Here is a 22703-nt window from a genome sequence, read left to right as displayed (position 1 = left end):
TGGCCATAAAACGAGGCGAACCACACTCACAACTTTGGATGCATATGGCACAACAAGGCCATCAGTTTGACTTCAATAACACCCTTATCATAGCCAGTGATGCCACGAAGGGAGGTCGGCTGCTAAAAGAAGCCTGGTTCTCGAATAACAACTCAATCAATCGTCACATTGACTTGCACCCAGCACAACAAGCGCTACGAAAATGGAACTCAAACCATCATCCTTTATATCACAAACCTTACAATCAACATCCACAACGTTCTAAACCAGGAGCTACACCTCCTCCCTACCAGAAACAATCTGATATAGACTACCCAGAAACCTCCCAACAACATCAAGGAGAAACCACATCCCCTTTAATTGGAGAAAACAACAATAATGACATTGGAGCGCTTAAGAAATTTGAGGATAGAACCACTAAATTTAGCACTACCCATAACAATAATAAAAGTGAATATTCCATAGAGAGAGGGGAGAAAAAACATGTGATGATGACCCGTTTGCTTGATAAAAGGGAAAGTAACATGAGCGGGGAATCTGCCCAAATACCAACAGACTTTTGCTCACAGAAATGGGGGGGATTTAACTTGAATATTGACCTACGAGGGAAGATGAGCATGGAGGACACCATGATGGAGGAGGATGATTCAAACATTGAAAAATACCACATCCAGTTGATGCTTGTACATGCGAGCGAAGATAAATACGGGAACACACAGCAGAGGAAAGATGTTAAATTGCAGCCGATGAAGCCCCGCCTCCATGGTAGGATACACAATGACATCGAACTAAATCCCCCCGCTGCAACGAGAACCAGTGCTGCCGAGAGAGGGCGGAACATAGCTCTAACAATACCCCCTGAGATCGACGGAGATGTGAACACAAGTGCTCGAGAGAACGACAGAAGAAATCTTTACTCCAATTCCCCCTCCCACCTATCAGCTGTTCAGCAGGGAATACTGGCACAGTCTAGGAACCAAGCGCAGACATCTATGGAACCCGTTTGAACCACCTTGTTAGAAACGGTCTCTCAGCCCTGAAGATGTTGGGGAGTTTTCCCAATGAAAGCTTGGCAACCTTTTAATATAGTAAAATACTTTAATTAAAGTATTTTAACTTTAAACTCTCCTGGTGAACGCGCTTTATTCATTCCATGTATATGTATATAAAATAATAATTCTTCCATCCTACAGACACTCCATTCCACTACAACTTGTTTGCCACTCTCTAATGTATGCTTCGTGAGTTCTATTGCTATCCACATAGGTTCCAACACCTCACCATATACTTGTATTGTTCTTATGCTGACAAGAACCTTACATACTTGTTTAGGTGTTTAGGAAGGGCCTTAACCCTTTGGGACCTTTGCAGGATGAGGGAGGGTGCCTGGCCTGACAGCTCCCCTGCTAGACTGGAAAGACCAGGACTTGACCTTAAGGGTGCCTGGCCTACTGGCCCATCTGAAGGGCTCACTAGACCAGGACTTTTATGCACAGGTTTTGCAGGTGACCCCTGATAGGGCGTACCGGCAGACATGCCAGAGATTCCCCCAGGCTCTGTGAGAGCAGCTGCACTCTCCCAACCTTCTGAATTGGCTGAGGATTCCAGAACTACTCTGGATGGTTCCTGAGAACCTATGTACTTGCACCAGCGACCATTTTCGGACGTTCCCTGTGAAACAGGTGTGTGTAAGGGGCCCCAGTATTCGGCGGACCCCAAGGTCATGCCTGAGGTACCAGAGTCAGGAGAGGCCTCTCTGCTTGCCCCCCTTACATAGGACCTCCTTTTGGAAGCAGTTGCAGAATTGAACCTGCTTCCTAGCTGGATTGCCAGTTCTTGCGTGTTCTGTGAGTTCTGTGGATACCCCTCGATTATTCTCCCTGCCTGGAGTGTTACTGTTTCTATGTGGAATATGTGGATGCCCCCAGGGTGACTCCCTGGCTGGAGTGCTTCCTGGTGTGTAGGGTAGTTCTCTGCCCCATGAATTCTTGTTTGGAGCACTTGCGGAATCTCGGGATGGAGGATCAATGTCAGCTGCCGGTACTGGCTGCTGACATTGATCCTCAAAATGTATTCTATAACCTTCCTCCCCCCACCCAGAGCAGAGCCAGGAGTGGAAGAGTGAGACTCCAGCCTCGCACGCAGCTGATCTATGTGCCGCTGAAGAACACAGCCATCTTCCAGGGACATTTCATAGGACAGAGGCCCAGAGACATTGCAGATGACAGTAGGTACCCATGGATGACCAGGCCCGTAATTTCTGGTCCAAACAGGAGCACCCACTTGCAGACACCGTGGTGGCTGTGGATGCGACCCTTGAGACGCCACCCAATCAGGGTGCAGTCTGTCTGGCTAGTAATGAGCCAGTGACCCCAACGAAGTTCAGCCGGGCTCTTTCCAGTGGCAGTGCAAGGTGTGGTGCGCTGTGCAAGAAGAAGGTTTGCTAACCTGTGATGCCAGTCACCGTAAGTCAGTCTCTTAAGGGCATCCTTGGTGGTGCGCACCATACGTTCAGCCATTCCGTTGGTGGATGAGTGGAAAGGAGAAGTTGCATGGCAGATCTTGATGGCCTAGAGGAAAACCTGGAACTCAGAAGAGGTGAATTGAGGACCACTGTCTGAAACGAGAACATCTGGAAGGCCATGAGTTGCAAAAATACTTCTCAGTACCTGGATAGTCTTGGCAGCAGTAGTGGAGGACACAGGAACAACCTCTAGCCACTTAGAATGGCTATCAACAACAACCAAGAAGAATTGCCCCTGAAAGGGCCCAGCATAATCTATATGTACCCTGGACCACAGGGTGTGAGTTTCCTCCCGTCTATGAACTGGGGCCTGAGGCATTTCAGGCCGGGACCGTTGGCAAACATGGCACCCATGCACTTGAGCCTCAATGGCTTTATCAAGGCCAGGCCACTACAAATGGCTGCGCGCAAGCGCCTTCATCCTGACTATGCCAGGGTATCCCTCATGTAAAGAATGAAGCACTGTAGTCCTCAGTGAGGCAGGGATTACTACCCTACTTCCCCATAGCAGACAACCCTTGAAAGTGGACAACTCATGTCTTCTTTGCCAGAAACTCTGAAACTCAGTATCAGGGCATCTGTCAGGCCATCCTGACAACACCCATGACAGAACGCGTGTGAACTGTGGTCAGTGGCAGTTTCAGCAGCCACATCCCTTGCATTGAGAGGAGACTCAGGCAGCTCTTGAATGGACAGAATATTAATGGCTGGAGCAGGATCAGGCTCCAGTGTTGGAAAGGGTAATCTACTCAGAGCATCAGCATGACCCATTTCCTTTCCAGGCTTGTGAATTAAATCATACGCTGACAGGAAAATGGACCAACGCAGCATACGAGGAGAAAGAATATGTGGGGTCTGTTTGGTTGTGGTGAACAACCCTAGCAGAAGCTTATGGTCAGTGTAGACTGTGAAATGGTGACCGTATATGAAATCATGAAACTTCTTAATGCCAGCCACAATGGCCAGCGCCTCCCTGTCAATCTGAGCGTAGTTCTGCTCAGCAGAAGACAAGGTTCTGGAGTAATACGCTACAGGGACCTGTGTCCCATCAGCCAACAGATGGCTAAGAACTGCTCCCACTCCATATGGAGAAACATCACAGGCAATGCAAACAGGCAACTGCTCATTGAAGTGAGCCAGTACAGTATTAGAAGTAAGCAAGGCCTTAACCTCATTGAAACTTTTTTCATGGACCTTAGTCCACTGCCAACAGGCTTGTTTGTTTAAGAGCCTGTGCAATGGCTTTGTTTGGCAGAAAGACATGGTAAAAATTTAGTAGCACCAAAAAGGCTTGTAGTTCCCCTTTAGACTTGGGGCTTGGGGCCTGCTGAATGGCCTTTAATTAAGCTTCAGAAGGGTGGATACCTTGAGCATCTATCCTGAATCCCAAAAAGTCAGTAGAATTGACCCCTATCTTACACTTGTCCTTTTTTAACTTGAGACCTGCTTCCCTAAAACAAAGCAAGACAGCCCTTAATCTCTCAGCCAAGTTTTGAGGTGATTCTCCTGCAATGAGGACATCATCAAAATATGGACAGACTCCTGGAATACCCCTCAGTGTGTTCTCCATAATACTCTGGAAAATGCCAGGGGCTACATTTACCCCAAATTGCAATCTCTTCACTTTAAAAGCTCCTCTATGAGTCACAATCGTCTGAGTCTCAGCAGCTGCCTCATCAACAGGCAACTGTTGACACTGGCCTGTGCCAGGTCAAGCTTCACAAAAATCTGCCCCCCCCCCTTTAGGGAAGCCAGAATGTGACTTACTATAGGTACTGGATAAGCGTTTTGCTGTAGTGCCTTGTTTAGTGTGCACTTGTAGTCCGCGTAAATACGAATGTCCCCATTAGCCTTTAAAGGCGTTACTATGGGGGTTTCCCAAGGACTAGAATCTACAGGCTCTAGAATGCCCTGCTGGAGCAATTTGTCCAGTTCAGCATCAATCTTGTTTTTAAGGGCAAACGGAACTCTCCTAGGCTTGACCCTAATAGGTGCTATGGATGGATCTAATCGTAGTAAAACTGGAGGCCCCTTGTAGGTTCCAAGCTCAGAGCTAAACACATCTGCAAATTCCCTGCAGACTTCTGCAAGGCTAGACATTTGCAAATGGTGCAGCCCGTGACCTGGATTCCCAGGGCCTCAAACCAATCGAGTCCAATAAAACTTGCACGTTCACCCCCAACAACCAACACATCTAAAGGACCCTCAAAATCCTTGTACTGTACCTTAAGGGTGGCCTCTCCCTTAACACACACCTTAGAATTCTGAAAGTCTATAAGTATCACAGTGGATGGCCTGAGTTTCAATCGGTGGCCACTGCTGCCGCAAATCTTCCTGAATGTGTTGAGGGAAATAATGGAGAGAGCGGAACCAGTGTCCAATTCCATGGATAAGGGAACCCCTTGCAACTTTACTTTAAGGGACAACTTTTTTTTTAGGAGTTTATGTGTGCATTCCTCAGAATACTTCTGCGTGGTGCGCAGAAACCCACCCTATTTTGGCTGGGGACCCTGGTACCTTTCAGATGCAATTCTTCTTTAGGTTGTACCTTCTGACGACTCAGACATACGGCTGCAATGTGGCCTTGCCTTCCACAGACCCTGCAAATGGCGAACCGGAACCAGCAGTCTGCTCTTCTGTGGCATCGTCCGCATCCGAAGCATTGTGAAGTTATTGAAGCCTTCTCTGTGCGATCTCTCTGTCTCCTTCCGGCTGCCCAGTAGAGCTTATTTACCTCATCTTCAGGAACCTCTTCTGAATCTTCTTGCATGTTCTCCTGGTGGACAGCAACAGTCTCTGGAGGGCTTCTGGTGGGCCGCATGTTTTTTACTGCTCCGCCTGCTGCTTCCTCTGCTGTAACTTCTCGTAGAGCATATTGGAATGAAATGTCTTCTTTCATGAAGATCTTTTGCTGTAAGTCTCTATTTCTCAGTCCACACACAAAATGATCACGCAGTCTTTCCTCTAAATCTTTAAATTCACACGGTCTAGCTGCTTGCCTCAATGCTGTGATAAAGTGCTTAGCAGATTCTCCTGCTCTCTGATCCCGTTGTTCAAATGTGTGCCTCTATGCAATGATGGACAGCTTGGGCTGAAAATGTTCTTTTAGAAGTTTCTTTAAGTCTGTGTATGTTACGCCTTCCAGCGAAGCAGGAACCATGAGGTTTTCAGCAATTTCAAAAGTCTCTTGGCCGCATACACACAACGTGACAGCCTTCAGCCCATCTTCACGAACTTGGTTAACCCTAAAATAGTTCTCTACTCTTGCAACATATGATTCACATCGTTCCGGGTGTGCGACGTCGAATTCTGACAAGCGGCTGATTTTCGCCATTGTAGTTCGTCCTGCACCACTCGCTTCTGCAGGGAAAGGGTCTCTCAGCCAAACTCACCCTCCAGCGACGCTGTACTGGCAGGATAGCTGCTGAATTTAACACCATTTTCCCTTCCAGGACTTCTTTTGGGTAAGTCTTAAAGCTTCCTTCTAGCTTTCCTTGTTAAGGATCCCATCCTCGTCACCAGTGTTAAGCCCTGGGAGCGATGGCGAATGAAGAATATACATATTTCTGGAACAACTCTTTATTGTGCTTATTTCAAACTCCAACAACGATGAGCAAGGGCACGCAGGCCTCCTTTTATACTTCCCCATTCCCTGGACAAGATGACAACATCATTAGGCACTTTTCGCGCCTTGCGCAAGAACGCTTGGCTGGTGCCACTCAGTCTGGTCCCGGGCAGCTTTTGCAATTGCCTGGGAACCTTGCAATGTCCCGAGCCTGCATTTGCAGGCTCAGGACACAACAAGTGTCATCTGCAAATTTGATGAGTTCCCCTTCTATTCCCTCATCTAAGTCATTAATGAAGATATTGATGAAGATATTGGGCCTAAGACGGAGCCTTGTGTTACCTCACTGCTTACTTCTCTTCATGTGGATATAGTACCACTGAGGACTACTCACTGAGTATGATTTGTCAGCAAGCTACAGATCTATCTGATGGTGTTATTGTCTATCCCACCTTTTTCTACCTTACTAAGCTGCAGATTGTGGTCTACTTTATCAAATGCCTTACTAAAGTCTAAGTATATTATGTCCGCAGTGTTTCACTGATCTACTAATTTAGTCACTTTATCAAAGAATGAAATAAGATGGCATGATCTGTTTTTGACAAACTCATGCTGGCTACTGGTTATTACTTTGTTTGCTTCTAGTTGTTTGCAGATTTCTTTTTGATTATCTTGTCCAGTATCTTCCCAGGTATTGATGTTAGACTGATTGGTCTGTAGTTTCCTGTGTCTGCTTTTTTTTCTTTCTTGAGCAAAGGATATTTTATTGTCTTTGATTTCTCTTGCAAGTCTTTGTTTGTTCTAAGCCTTTGCTTTCCTGACTTCATCTTTGCACGCTCTGGCTGTCTGTTGATAATCAGCCTTAGTTATGTGTCCCTCTTTCCATTTTTTGTACTTGTACTTTTTATCTTTCAGTTTGTCAGAGAGAGCTTTGTGCAGCAATGCTGGTTTCTTCTTGAAATTCTTGTTTTTCTTTCTCAATGGTATTGTTCTAGACTAGGCTTTTATGATCATATTTTTCAGAGTTTCCCATGCTGCTTGTGTTATATTCCCCTTTAGGATTTTCATCCATGGAATCTTTTCTAGGTTCTGAGTTTGTTAAAATCACCTCTTTTGAAGTTTAAGACTCTGGTTAGATTATTTTCTATTGTTTGTTTTTGAATTTCAGCATGACATGATCACTTTTTCCCAAGGTTATAGCAACTTTATCTCCCTTTATCACCTCTTCTCGATTAGTAAGGATTAGGTCCAATATAGCTTTACTTCTAGTTCACTCCTCTAACTTTTGGATGATAAAGTTGTTGGCTAGGTTGGTTAAGAATCTGTTTGATCTCCCACTGACTGCAGAGTTCAGCTCCCTGTTGATATCTGGATAGTTGAAGTCTTCCATTACTACTGTGGTATGCTTCCTACACTTTTGTTAACAGGATGGCAAAGAGTTCATCTATTTCTTCTGATTGGTTAGGTGGCCTGTAATATACACCTATGACAATGTCACTGTCAGAATCCAATTATATTTCATCTCTAGTTATTAACTATGGAAAACTCCATTCCTGCCTTCCCTGGATTCTGTCATACGATGAAGGGCAGGGGGTGAACAAAGGGGCTTTATGGCCCTCACTTCCTTCAGTACACTTCAAAGAGACTGGATGTGGATACCACCAAAAAAACTAACCATAACAATGGGGCTATTAGCTTTCATGTACTCCTCTCTGAAGTCTACCTCCTGTCGGCAGTGAGAGAAAGGGGGTGGGAATGTAATGCCTGGGACTGTTGCTGGAAGAAGGGGGTGATGGGGGGCTACTGGGGAACCCCTTCAAACCTTGAATAGGAGAACGTGGACCCCAAGTCCTGTCTAGAATGCCTGCAACCAGTTTCTCTTAATAAAGATGCCTGTTGGAAGAAAGATTCCAAGAGTTCTGTCTTCTTAAGATGCAAAGTGGGGTGGGTCCTTACATTAGACAGGACTTGCAAAATTAATCCACCTGGAAGAAAGACCCTTGCCGGGGATTTTGCAAAAATTACCATGCCAGACAATGGAGCAAGGAAGGGAGAAAACTCCCCGGAAAGGGAGCCGCTGTCCTGACTGAAACCCTGCCAGATGTTGGGATCCGAGAGTCAGATTCCTCCTGAAAGAGGTGGTGGAGACACGAGACCACAAGCCTCACTGGTCAATGGATGTTGGAAAGAAAGGCGAGTGGGAAAAGAAATCAAGAAAGGTGACCCTGAGATGGTGGGGCCAAGCAACTAGAATGGAAGCAGGAGATTGAGAAATCCCTGCACGCCAACGAAGAGGAAGGGAGCTGGGCACCATACTCAGACTGGATCCTAGAGAAAGCTATCGAACTGATGAAGAGAACTCTCAGCTCCCTAGGAGAGGAGAATCCTGAGCCCTACGGCCGCCCCAGCTCCTGGAACCGCAAAGGGAGAGACACCAAGGGGGAAGTGGAACCTGCAGCCCCGGGGACATCTGCTGATCCAGTAGTCCCCACCCCCTGCCGAACCACAGATGGCGATCTGGATGGAAGACACTACCACCGACAAAGAAGGCACTGATCCATTCCAAGACGTCTGCCGCTGGAGGTGAAATTCAAAGGGGAGCCAACATGCTTGGGGTTTTACCTAACCCAAGTCCTCAGCTACATGGAGGAATACGGGCGGGACATCCCCAGCAACAAAGCCCGCATCCGGATCGTGCAATCTGCCCTGGACGGACCAGCCGCAGATTGGGTGTGAACTTGTATGACTCCAATGCCTCAGAGCTCAACAACTTCAACCGTTTCATGTCCTCTCTGAGAAGGCGATTTGAGGACCCCCTGGCTGATCCCAAAGCCCGTGAAAGGATAAAAATGATGAGGCAAGGCAAACGCCCGTTGGCAAGAATTCTGGGCCATTGCCAGCAAACTGAACTGGCCAGAAGACATCCTCCTTAGCCATTTCAAAGATGGACTAAATTATGACCTATATGATGCTTGCCTGACCCAACGGGACCCACACCAACTTGAGGAATGGTACGTCTTGGCAGAGGAAGCAGAGATCGACATATTGAAGAGACACCGCCGAGGAAAACAATGGAGCTGCCCCCCGCCTGAGTTGATACATGAACCAGTGAAACCATTGGCCACAGCCAAGAAGCAAATGGGGTGTTTCAAATGCGGAAGAGAAGGGCATCGAGCTGTAGAATGCCGCTCAAAAGCCCCCCAGCACAACCCAGACAGATCCCCAATCAGCAAATCCGGAAAGTCTCCAGCTAAGCCAAAAGAAACTGGCATGAGAATGATGGAGGGGGTGAAACCCCCACCTCCGCACATCAGGGGGAAAGAACTCCAGCCTACACCACAGGGCCGGTGGATGCCTCAGACGACAGCTCGGAGGGCAAACCCCTGGTAAGTGGACGCATCACACCCATCCTCAAGACATTAACTATATTAATTCCCCCCATGCCTGAAGCCGTGAATGTGAAAGTCTTAATAGATTCTGGCTGCACCTGCTGCCTCATTAGCCCGACATTAGTGGGGAATCTGGGCATTCCGTCGAGGAGACTGGAACAACCGATCTCATTTGGCCAGTTAGATGGATCCATAGCAGGGGGGGTGCCAGCTACCCTAACCACTTTACCAATACACCTCTCCCTGGGCAAACATGAGGAGGACATAATGTATGTGGTGACCCCAGGCATGGAATGCCCAATGATCCTAGGGATGGAATGGTTAAAAAAAATGGAACCCCTGGGTGAATTGGAGGATGGCAGAAATCAAATTCCCGAAGGGGGACCCTATGGACTTAAAACCCCAAGGGGGACTACAAGAACCAAGAACAGAAAAAGCATCTGTGAGGGAGGAAAAGGGACCACCAAAAATACCAGAGGAATACAGAGACCTTGCTGAAGTTTTCAGTGAGGAGAGGGCGGATGAGCTTCCCCCCCACCGACCCACAGACTGTACCATTGAATTCAAGCCTGGGGCAAAACTCCCGAAGCCCCGATTATACTCCATGAACCCAAAGGAGAAGGAGGAAATGGAAAGATTCATAAAAAAAACCTAGAAAGGGGATTCATTGAGCCAGCCAAGCCTAAAGTGGCTGTCCCAGTCCTCTTTAGAGAGAAGAAGGATGGCTCTTTACGCTTATGCGTGGATTATAGGGCCCTGAATACAATCAGTGAAAGCAACCTATACCATCTGCCCCTCATGAAAGACATGCTGTCACACCTCTTGAAAGGGAATTTTTTTTCTAAACTAGACCTAAGGGAAGCTTACTATCGCGTGAGAATTAAGGAAGGGGATGAATGGAAGACCGCATTTAATTGCCCCATGGGGTGCTACCAATTCAAAGTCTTGCCATGTGGATTACAAGGGCCCCCCGCAGTATTTATGTAATTAATCAATGACATTTTAAGGGAGCACCTGTTTAAGGGGGTCCTTGTTTACTTAGATGACATTCTTATCTTCACCGAAACAAAAGAGGAACATGTCAACCTTGTCAGAGAGGTTTTAAAGAAACTGTGAGCCGCCCACCTATATGCCAAACTCTCGAAATGCGAATTCCACCAGGAAAGGATAGACTACCTAGGTTATCGCATATCCCCACAGGGCATTGAAATGGACCCTGAGAAGGTCAGAGCAGTATTAGATTGGGCACCACCCCGCACAAGAAAGCAACTACAAAGTTTCCTGGGCTTTGCAAACTTTTACTGCCAATTCATCCCCTCATTTGCCCAGATAGCCCTGCCCCTCACTAACTTACTAAAAACGAAGGGAGCATCCTCAGTAAAACCTAGCCAGCCACTAACATGGACAATGGAGTGCCAAGCAACGTTTGAGAGATTAAAGAGATTTTTTTCTGCTGAACCAGTACTGAGGCACCCAGACATGGATAAGCCCTTCGTAATACAGGCAGATGCAAGTGATGTGGCAGTGGGGGCTGTTCTATTACAAGAAAACGATGAACGGGTATTGCAATCCTGTGCATATACATCACGGAAACAGAATAGCGCTGGCCCGTATGGGAGAAGGAGGCATACGGGATACGTTGGTCATTACTCACGTGGCGACAGTTCCTGGAAGGCAACACAATCCCTTTCCAGGTGTGGACTGACCACAAAAATTTGGATGCCCTGAAAGCACCCAGGAAGCTCAATCCCAAACGAGCCCGCTGGTCCCAGCATTTTCACCAGTTCCAATTTAAGCTCAAACATTTGCCAGGGAAAAAGTACTTGCATGCCCCAATATAACAGCACGCGAGCCACAGATGCTAAACCAATGATGGCAGAGTCACAACTGACAGCACCAGTAACCATCAGAAACCATGCTAAATTAAAACCACAACTGGACAGCCAAACTGGAATTGAATTCCGGAAAAGTTTGGAAACAGATGAATGGTTCCAGAAAAACAAAAATGTGTGTACAATGAGAGATGGGCTGCCTTGGTGGGGGAAAAGTTATATATACCAACAACCCAATCAGGACCTAAAGTCCCTACAACCCTGTAAAAAACTTGGACCAAAATATATAGGGCCTTTTCCAATTAAAAGAAGCATAAACCCAGTAATAGTAGAATTAGAATTACCCAAAAATCTCAGGCAAATACACCCAATTTTTCATTGCAGCTTGCTGAAAAGAGAGCATCAGTCATCTTTACAGCCAAAAATCCCCACCACCACCTCCAATCATGGTGGAGGGTGAACAACACTTCGAAATAAAGGAAATCCTTGACTCTAGGAGATATCATGGAGCGACTCAGTACCTAGTTGCATGGAAACATCTCCCTGCCTCACAAAACGAATGGGTCCATAAACGTCATGTCAGAGCCCCAAAGCTATTAAAGAAGTTTCACACAGAGTATCCTAACAAACCTGACTAACTTTTATACCTGTTTTGTTTTCTTTCAGGTGGATCTATCTTATTTTTAAGGGGGCAGGATGTCAGAATCCAATTATATTTCATCTCTAGTTATTAACTATGGATAACCCCATTCCTGCCTTCCCTGGATTCTGTCATACGATGAAGGGAAGGGGGTGAACAAAGGGACTTTATGGCCCTCACTTCCTTCAGTACACTTCAAAGAGACTGGATGTGGATACCACCAAAAGGACTTACCAAAACAATGGTGCTATTAGCTTTCATGTACTCCTCTCTGAAGTCTACCTCCTGTCGGCAATGTGAGAAAGGGGGTGGGAATGTAATGCCTGGGACTGTTGCTGGAAGAAAGGGGTGATGGGGGGCTACTGGGGAACCCCTTAAAACCTTGAATGGGAGAACTTGGACCCCAAGTCCTGTCTAGAATGCCTGCAACCAGTTTCTCTTAATAAAGATGCCTGTTGGAAGAAAGATTCCAAGAATTCTGTCTTCTTAAGATGCAAAGTGGGGTAGGTCCTTACAGTTACTTTTTTTCCTTTTATATTGACCCATATACATTCTGGAGGGATTTTATCTTTGATCACGTGAATTTTTGTAGATGTGTAATGTTCTCTTACATATAGTGCAACTCCTCCTCCTCTTTTTGTAGATCTATTTCTTTTGAGCAATTTGTATCCATCCATCAGTACATTCCAGTCATGGGTTTTGTCCCACCAGGTTTCTGTAATGCCAACTGTCATATCTGCCTTTATGTACTATTGCTTCTAGTTCATCCTGTGTGTTCCCGAACTTTGAGCATTTGTATATAATGGTTTAGATTTTGACTTTAATTAAAATAATCCTTCTCATGGGGAATTGCCTGTTTGTATTTGGTAAGACAACTTTGATGTTAGACACTAGAGAGCACCAGAAGGAAATAAATGCATATGTGGCCTCTTCAAGTGACATCTAGTGTGAATGGACTTGGGAATTAATTATAGTTATCTACTATTAGAGAAAACTTAGATGTTCCAGAAGAGGAACAAGTTTCATTACATAAAACTGGAATGTGTATTTTAAAATGATACTCTATAAAAAAGAGATTGAAATAATGGTTTTAAACACAAAACTGGCCATTAAATAATAATTTTAAAAGACACAAAAATATTCACGGTGGATAATGTGGATAATTTCTCTACAGTGAATATACGAAAACGACTTCTTAAAATTATTGAAGATTTTGTAAGAAGGGTCAATGAAAATGTGAACAGTAACATGGAAAAATTTTATATTGGAATTACAAAAGAGGTTGTTAAAGACACTGATACTTCTGAGATAACAGACAGAATATAAGGAGGCAGATATTAGGACTTTGAGGGAAGTAAAAATCACTGGGAAAAAGAAGAAAAGAATAGAAAATCACAGGTGCTTCTCATCACTGTGAGAGCTGAGGAGTTGTTTTGGCAAACTGAAGTTTCTTCTTATAACAATTACTAGAAGATGTATTGGACAATGTGACCTGAACTGTCAGGGAGAGAGGGGAGAGTTTTACTATTTTAATTATCTGTTTCCCACCATTTCTTCAGAGTTAGCTTTCTTTCAAACTTGCCGGATTGTTTTATGCCTAATAAAGTTAACTTTGGAGTTCATCATGTCTCTAGTGTTTTGCTTGGTTGGGCTTATTCAGCCACAATATGACATTGTTGTTATACTTAATGAACATACTGAACATATTACATGAATTCACAAGCATATTTTTTGGGAGTCATATTTTAATGAATTATTAAAAAAACCCTACATGGGACTTCCGGTGGCTGCATTGGTGTTGATGGCAGCTGTTTTACAGCTGCCTCTCCTGGGAGATCGTAAAAGCCGGTTAAACAGCGACGATCAGCTGTTTTATGGCTTGAAATCTTCTTCACGGGTGAAGGGAAGAAGGTGAGCTCTCTCCTGGATAGGAGTTGAGCCTCACCAATCTCCCAGGGATTTTTCTCGGGAGGTGAAGTGTGAGAGCTCCTCCGAAGTCCGGGTGTTGCCCCTTTCCTGGGATGTCTTTGTTCTCCGAAGATAACGAAGTCAGACGCTGCCTCCATTGCTGCTTTCCTAATGCAAACTGTAAGTGACTTTTAAAGCAGACAGAGCTCTCAGGAGGACAATGACTGAATTTTACTTCTAACTTAACTCAGGGAGAACTAACATCTTCTCCTGTTACTATTTTAACAAATTGCTGGAGCAAGAAATATGGCGGAGGAATATTGTTTCTTTGTTACTCTTTTTGTTTGAATACCTTCACTTTCTACTTTTTATTGATCGAGCTTTAACAACGTAATGGACTTGATTTGTTTAAGAGAATTCTTTTTTTTAAGGAGTAAACTTTTTTTTTGCTGTTCTTGCTCTTTTTATTTTTACTAGTTTTTAATTCTTTAAAAAAAAATTTTTTTCTTTGTTAAAATGGCCTCAAAACGTCCTGGACCTGCTTCTCTTCCTAAAGTTGCAACTCCTTCTTCAGTAACTCAGACTGTACAACAGCAATCCAGACCTAAACTTTCTCCACCCTCACCACCACCACAGACAATAACACTTAAAGATTTGCAAGATGTTTTGGAGAATATTTATGAGAAAACTATACAAAAGACAGCAGAACTTATTGAGAAAAAAAATGACCAGATGAGAGTAGATATTATTTCTGCATTGAAGGGGCTTGCTGGACTTGTAGAAAAAATTGATGACAGGGTGGGTGAAGTGGTGGGGAAGGTTGAAATACTACAAGATAGAGTTGATAAGATAGAAGATAATGCAGACAATGTACAGGATGAGATTTTAATGTCACAATATAGAGAAATGGAGTTCGCTTTGAGAATAAGAGGCTTGAAGAAGAATGTTCAGGAGAATTTGAAGGAAGAAATTGCAATTGAATTGGCTTCTGTTTTGGAATGCGACCCTGAAGCAATGTTGAGAGATATAGAAAAGATTTTTAGAGTTAACTCATGGGTCGCAAAACAGAGGAAGCTACCAAGAGATGTGGTGGTTTATTTTGCTAGAAGATCATTGCGGAATGAAATTATTCAGGCTTTTTATAAGCACAGATTTCAGATAGCAACTCAAGATGTGATAATCTTAAAAGAAATACCTTCAAAAATCCTTAGGAGGAGAGATTTTGCTTTTTTGGCGGATGAACTTAAGAAACAACAAATTTAATTCAGATGGGATATACTTGTGGGGATAGTGGTGACTTATCTTGGCTTACATTATTGTCTTAATACAATTTCTAAAGCAAAAGATTTTTATATGACTGTGTTAAGAGCAGAGGCACCACCATCTCCAAGATCAAAAAAAGATGAGAGCAAGGCAGAAACACAATTTAATGTAGGCTTAAAGCCACTCCCAGGAGAAGAGTTATTGGTTGAATCTATTCAATTAATTGATGACCCAAAACAACAGAGAATTACACGTGCTGCCTATAAACGTAGAGAAAGAGAACAGCAACAGCAACAAAAGGCTGATGATGGATTACACTTTACTTCGGAGCCAGTGGGAGGAGCAAGGCCAAAGAAGTCATCGACTGCAAGTCTAGAGGTTTTGTTCCAAAGGCTTGCCTGCCAAGAATGGCAAAGCTTCTAACCTGGAATGTTAATGGGCTTAACACTCCACAGAAAAGAAAGAAAGTATTTTACTATTTGAAACAACATAAAAATGATATTATTTGTTTGCAAGAGACTCATATTATTTCCAAAGATCAAAAATACTTGTTCAACCCTTGGCTTGGGGTACATTTTATAGCTCCTGCATTGCAGAAAAAAGGAGGTGTAGTTATATATGTAAGAAAAGAGCTTTCACCAAAATTAATTGACTTGGACTTACAAGGCAGGTATGTTATTATTGATCTTTTAATAAATGATAACAGAACTCTTCTTGTTGGATTATATGCTCCCAAGCAGCAACAAAAACATTTTTACAAGATGATTTATCAGAAACTAATTTCTTTGGATTATAAATCAGTTATTATGATGGGAGATTGGAATGGTGTTTTGGATCCAAGCAAAGATAAGAAGGGTTCTTTTAAAGTGTGTAACCAGGCTAGACTTCCGAAAACTTTTTTTGATTTAAAGGATGATTTGGAACTCAGAGATATTTGGAGAGAACGTAACCCTCAGGAAAAAGATTTCACCTTTTTTTCAGACAGGTATCAATCTTATTCTAGAATTGATTTTTTTCTAGTTACTAATGACTTTTCTTTCAGAGTGAAGAATACTAAGATATTTTCTAGAATTTTTTTCAGATCATAGTCCTGTATGGTTGGAAATTTCTTTGGATAAAGGGTCTAGAAGGTCTTGGAGGTTAAATGAGAATTTATTTAGATATGAAGAGAATATACAGAAATGTAGAGGTTATTTAAAAGAATTTTTCTCTTGAAATATGAATAAGGGCACCTCAATGCCAATGGTTTGGGATTCCAGTAAAGCATATATGCGAGGGATTTTGATCTCTATGAATAATGCTCATAGACGTAAACAAACTGAGAAGCGTAAAGAGTTGGAAGATGAGATTAAATGTAAGGAAAAGATTTTATTATCAAATCCAATGGATAATAATTTGAAAGCTTCTATAACTCTGCTTAAGGAACAATTTAATATGTTAATAGCGGATCAGATGGTGATTAATTTGAGGTACATGAAGTATAATACATTTTGTAATGCAAATAAACCTGGTAGATGGTTGGCTTATCAATTACGTAAGAAGCAGAAATCAAGGATTATAAACAAAATATGTTATAAAGTAAAGAGGTGTATCAACAAAATTTGATTAAAAAGGCTTTTTTAGATTTTTATTCTAAGTTATATACTAGTGAAGTTATACAAATTTCAGATGTAGAAAATTACTTACAACAAGCCAATTTTCCCAGACTTACGACTGATCAGCGTGATGGAATTAATGCTTCAATTATTGTTGAAGAGATTACCTCTGCAATTAAACAATTAAAGGTTGGTAAGACGCCAGGTACTGATGGATTAACTGCAATTTATTACAAGATGCTATTGGAAGAAATGATAGAACCATTGAAGGAACTTTTTAATGACATTTTGCTGGGAGCAGAGTTACCTCCATCTTGGAAAAGGGCCTTCATATCATTGATTCCAAAGGATGATCAGGACTTGTCCCAGCCTAGAAATTATAGGCCTATATCTTTGTTAAATACGGACTATAAGATTTTTGCAAAGATATTGGCAAATAGATTAATGCAGGTTTTGAAACAATTTATTCATACTGATCAATCGGGATTTATAATGGGAAGATATATGAAAAATAATGTAAGACAATTGGTTAATATAATAGAATATTTGGATAAGAATAATCAAATTCCTGCTACCTTAATATTTATAGATGCGAAGAAAGCGTTTGATCAATTAGATTGGAAATTTTTATTGAAAGTGGTAGAGGAAATGAATTTTGGAGATACATTTTTGTGTGCTCTTAAAGCTGTATATCAGCAACAATCAGCACAAATTATAATTAATGGGGGATTAACAGAGCAATTTAAAATAGAAAAAGGTACTAGGCAGGGTTGTCCTCTATCCCCTTTGTTATTTGTATTAACTATGGAAATCTTACTTATTAAAATTCGAGAATCCTCTAGATTAAAAGGAATAAAAATAAATAAGATTGATTATAGGTTGAAAGCTTTTGCTGATGATTTGGTGGTGACATTATCTTATCCAACAGATTCGGTTAACGAATTGGTTGAAATTTTAGCGCAGTATGGACAGGTCTCTGGTTTTAAGGTGAATAAGAATAAAACTAAAATTTTACTTAAAAATGTGTCTATGAAGGGAAAAGATACTATAATTGAAGCAACAGGTTATAATGTAGTTAATAAGGTTAAGTATTTAGGAGTATATATCACAACATCTAATGGGAAATTGTATAAGAATAATTATGAACAATTGTGGATAAAGGTACAAAAAGACTTAAATGACTGGCAAAAACTACAATTATCATTGTTGGGGAGAATTTCAGTAGTAAAGATGAATGTTCTACCAAAGTTTCTTTTTTTATTTCAAATGTTACCCATTTCGATGCAAATTTGGAAGAGTGGCAGAAGGGTATCAATAAATTTATATGGGGTGGCAAGAAACCAAGGGTTAAGTTTAAGATTTAGTTGCTCATTTGGTCAGGTACAGATTGGCAATTAAAGTCTTTTGATTTGTTAAGGCAAGAAAATATTTTACAATCATGGTTTCAATATTTACAAATAATGGAGAGATGGAGGGTAGATAAGAAGGTGGGAATTACTTTAACAGATGAAAACTTGGTAATTCAGATTAAAGATCAGAAATTTGCTCCTATCAAAAGAATTTATAATGAGTTGATAAAATTGGATTCAGAAACAGAGTTAGTAAAAGATTGTATGATCAAATGGGCTCAGAATATACAGGAACCGATCTTAATGGATTCTTGGGAGATAATTTGGGTCAGAAATGTTAAATTTACTCAAGCACAAAATTTGAGGGAAAATTTTTATAAAATGTTTTATAGGTGGCATTTGGATCCTAAAAAGTTATCTTGTATGTATCCGAATTTGCAACCCAAATGTTGGAGATGTGGTTCCTTGGATGCAACTTATTTTCATGTTTGGTGGACTTGCAAAAATATTAAAGCTTTTTGGATTATGATTTGGTGGAACATTCAAAAGGTTTTTAAAAGGAAAATTAAATTTACTCCCCAATTATTTCTTTTGGGTATTTTTGTGGATTTTGATGTTAAAGAAACTATTTTAATGCTGAATTTAATAACAGCAGCAAGACTATTGGTGGGTCAGTATTGGAAAAAAGATTCTCTGCCTTCTTTAGAAGAATGGGTATTCAAGGTTTCTAACTTAGCAGAAATGGCTAAAATTTCTGCTTAAAGGACCATTCACAAAAGAGATATGTTTCTGTATGGAGAAGATAGATAGAATATATTCAGAAGAAGTATGGAACAACAAAGTTTCATTTACTTTATGAATAATGGATTTTTATTAATTATGAATTGAAGTTTGCAGAGAGTTAAGGGTTATTATGATTCCGGTTATTGTATAAGTAGTAAATTTAAGTTGACTATGTTTAGTTTTTTTTTCTTTTCTTTTTTTTGTAACCCTGTACTGAGCTCTGGGAAGTCGGGGGGGGGGGAAAGGGGGAGGGGGGAGGGGAGAGTATGGGTAGTATGTTCAATAGTTCAGATTTTGGTGATAGAGGATTGCTCGGGCATTTTCCCCTGACCGCATCCAATTGAGAAGAAGAGGAGAGGGATAATTAAGTAGAAAGATGGAGTAGAGAGGGAGGGGAGGAGAGGAGGAGGTAGAAGGAAGGGGGAAGTGAAGAGATGAGAGGGGGACGCAGTCTGGGGGGAAATGGGTGAGCAATGTCAGAATTTGTGTGTTGTATTTTAACTTTTTATGTATCTGAATTTTTTTCTTATGATTGTAATGAAAATAAAATAATAAAATTTTTAAAAAAAATCCTACATGTAACTCTGAGATATGAAAACAACTGCAGAATAAAGAGTGGTTTTATGATAATGGATCAGTATTTAAAACCTGAGATAGAGATTAAGCCTAGGAGTCAGGAGAGCTGGTACACTCCATTTACAATAAAACTTTTAGAAGGCAATTGGAGCAGACTTTGTATGGTGGGAACCAAGCGCTTTAAGCCAGACTTACTCTGAAGTTAAAAGAACTTACTTCAGCTTGGCACAATAAGACTGAGGACACATGGCTATGCTGCAAAAATAAATAATGGATGCAAATGTAATAGAGATGTAATGTAATAAAGTGCTGATTGAATTTTAAAGAAAACATTGGTTTAAGAAAACAAAAATAAATTTTAGAATATAGATGAAAAATAAAGATGTGGGAGACAAGGAAACAATTACCTCATAATGCTTGACAGATATATGAAGAATTTAATTATAATTTTATTGATTTGATGGAAATTGATTTACAATTTGACTAGCAAGTTTTGAGCCTTAAATATTCTTTCTCAGCTCTCTCTCAAAAAAATCTCTGAGTCCCAACTTCAAACAGATAAGATACCAATATTTCCAATAATACTTTAAGGCTTATTTTTGGGATTGTAGCTGAGTCTCTTAACATTGAATGCTGCTTCTAGACTAATGATAGTATTTTGATCTAAAAATATTTAGCATAGCATCCCTAACCCTCTTTGTGAAAAAAATATACTCATATTACAAATAACATTAATGTACATAATTTGTATATCTAATTTGTATCTCTTGAACCATAATGCAAACCAAAATACAACCATGTATTTCCATTGTTATATTTTTGCATTTATATTTTTTAAGTTTCTGATAATTTTTTTTATTTACACCATAGGCTGTTCTACCACATAATGTCAGACCTGCCCCAGTTAGGTCCCTATAAAAGAAAGACCCTCGACTCCATTTGGTTGAAGTGATAGGTTCTTTTACTAAAGGATACTGGTTGCAGCAAAGTCAGGCTAGAACTAATGTTCCTGTGCAAAAGGTTACAAACTTTTCCCCCTTTTCCCAACCCTCCCCCCTTGACAGTTCATCTATGGCCAATGACGAGCTGCATAGGTGTTTTGAGAACAGCTGGGATGTTTCAAGCAACTCACATTCTTTTTTCAAGCTGCATGTCCTTGAAGATTGGCAAAGGCTGATTTCCTGCACTTCTGGCCTCCATCAAACTGTCATCCCCCCCTCCCTATTTCCCATATTTACCTCATACATATTTATTACCCATTTGCTCTCCTCCCCCTCCCCCCTAACAATCTATGGCAGGCTGCTAGATAGGTGTGCCAAGCAGAAGATGGAAGAGCTGACACATGCCTTGTTTATCTGTAGAATAAGGACGCTATAATAGTGCTGGACTAAATGTTTCCTTGAAAGCTTCTCTTAGTTTCTGGAGTCAATCGTTTATCATAAAATTCTGAGAAATGAAATGGCAGAAATGATTCCTAGAGCAGCGAGAGGGAAAGATGAGAAATGACCATGATCAAACACAGGTATGAGCCTACTCTATGCTAATAAGAATGATGAAGCATTAGTACAGAACTGCTCCTTTCTTCTGCGATTCAGCAACTCTGTTCAAGATGACCTGTACTCATCCAGGGAAGAATGAATCAGAATTTCTTCTTTCAAGCTTCTGTAACAGTTTGGCTAAACACTTGGCTAATAAAAATGCTTATTATTTATTCAGATCTTGATGTCACATATCCCTCCCACAAAACAACACAGCATCTTTTTCAAGTGGTACTTAAAGACCCATCTCTTGAGCTAGCCATGTTAGAAAACTTCTACCTCATCTTTATGATAAACACTTTTCAAAGAAAAAAGTCACTAAGCCATTAATTCTTTTCCAGAATTGACTCTGACAGGTGCAACAGTTACAGATTAGGGAAAAATAAAACTCCAAGTGTGTATATATTTCAAATATTAAACTTTTAAATAAGAGGATAAATAAAATAATGAGGAAAGGGTAATGAAGAAATATATAGTGCATTCAAAAAGTATTCAGACTCCCTTCGTTGTCAATTTTATTACGCTGCAGCCTTATTCTACAGTTGTTGAAATTAATTTTCTTGTCATTAATTTGCATTCAGTACAATGACAAAATGAAAACAGAATTTTAGAAATGTCTGTAAATTTATTAAAAAGAAAAAACTGAAATATCACATTGGCATAAGTATTCAGACCCTTTGCAACAACACATGAAATTTAGCTCTGGGGCCTCCCAGTTCTCTTGCTCAAGGATCCCCAACCTGTGGGCCATGGCCCACTACTTTAACCGATTTAACTTCACCCTGAAGTACACCTGGGGGGGGACTTTTTAGCTGATGCTTTTTAGCTGATTACCTCAATACAAGAGTCAGCATGAAGAGGTTAATGAAGCAATTATATCTACACCGCAAGCTGCTTCTCAACCAATGCCACAGAGAGCCCCCCCTTCGAAAGTCCCAAACCCTGATGACCCTGGGGCGAGGAAATTAAAAGAGGAACTTCTCAATGATCAATGGTTCAAAGATAATCAAACCTCCTTGACATGCAGGGATGGTTTGGCTTACATACGGGGGGAAGTTGTATTTGCCCGAAACCCTCCACCTTAATGCTCTCCAGCATGATCATGATGTGAAACAAGCTGGACACTTTGGATATTTAAAAACACTGCATCTGGTTCATCAACAATTTTGGTGGCCGGGTTTGAAACAGGACGTAGAGAACTACGTTAAGAGCTGTGCTATATGTGCCACCATGAAAAGAGTTCCGGGAAAACTCCCTGGACTATTACAACAGGTTGTGGACCCTTACCAGCCATGGGAAGAAATTGCTATGGATTTTATAGTGGAGTTACCTGAAAGTAGGGGGAATATGATGATTTGGACTGTGATAGATCTATTTTCAAAGAAGGCTCATTTCATTGCCTGCAAAAGACTCCTGTCTGCCCAAAGACTAACCATTATGTTTCTGAAGCATATTTACAGGCTGCACAGCATGCCAAAGCGGATAATCTCAGACCAAGGGGTGCATTTTATGGCCATGTTTTGGAGGGGTTTCCTCAAGTTGATTGGCTCATCACAAGGACTGTCGTCGGCTTTTCACCCATCTACGAATCAGGCTGCTGAAAAAGCGAACTCAATGGTGGAGCCGTATCTCAGATGCTATGTGGATTATCAGCAAATGACCTCCTCCCTGTCCCAGAGGTGGCTTACAATAATTCGGTTCACAGCAGCACCAGTTTTATACCTTTTAAAGTTGCCATGGG

At 41.5% G+C, this 22703-nt stretch overlaps 1 protein-coding gene across 6 annotated transcripts in view; it reads right to left on the bottom strand.

Annotated features, from left to right (window-relative positions):
- Positions 1-22703, bottom strand: part of CNTN1 (contactin 1) — a 370454-nt gene that overhangs the window by 266257 nt on the left and 81494 nt on the right. The window contains exon 2 of one of the 6 annotated variants that reach the window (XM_039340674.1): positions 16808-16885. The exons of the other annotated variants lie outside the window; for them this stretch is intronic. The gene's annotated coding sequence lies outside the window, so the exon portion shown is untranslated. The remainder of the gene's footprint in view (positions 1-16807; positions 16886-22703) is intronic. 6 annotated transcript variants of the gene reach the window in all.

The sequence above is a fragment of the Crotalus tigris genome, unplaced genomic scaffold, assembly GCF_016545835.1.
Source record: "Crotalus tigris isolate CLP2741 ecotype Arizona unplaced genomic scaffold, ASM1654583v1 scf7180000017753.6788120, whole genome shotgun sequence".
In the NCBI taxonomy this organism is placed as follows: domain Eukaryota; kingdom Metazoa; phylum Chordata; class Lepidosauria; order Squamata; family Viperidae; genus Crotalus; species Crotalus tigris.
This window is presented reverse-complemented; position numbering and strand designations above follow the sequence as displayed.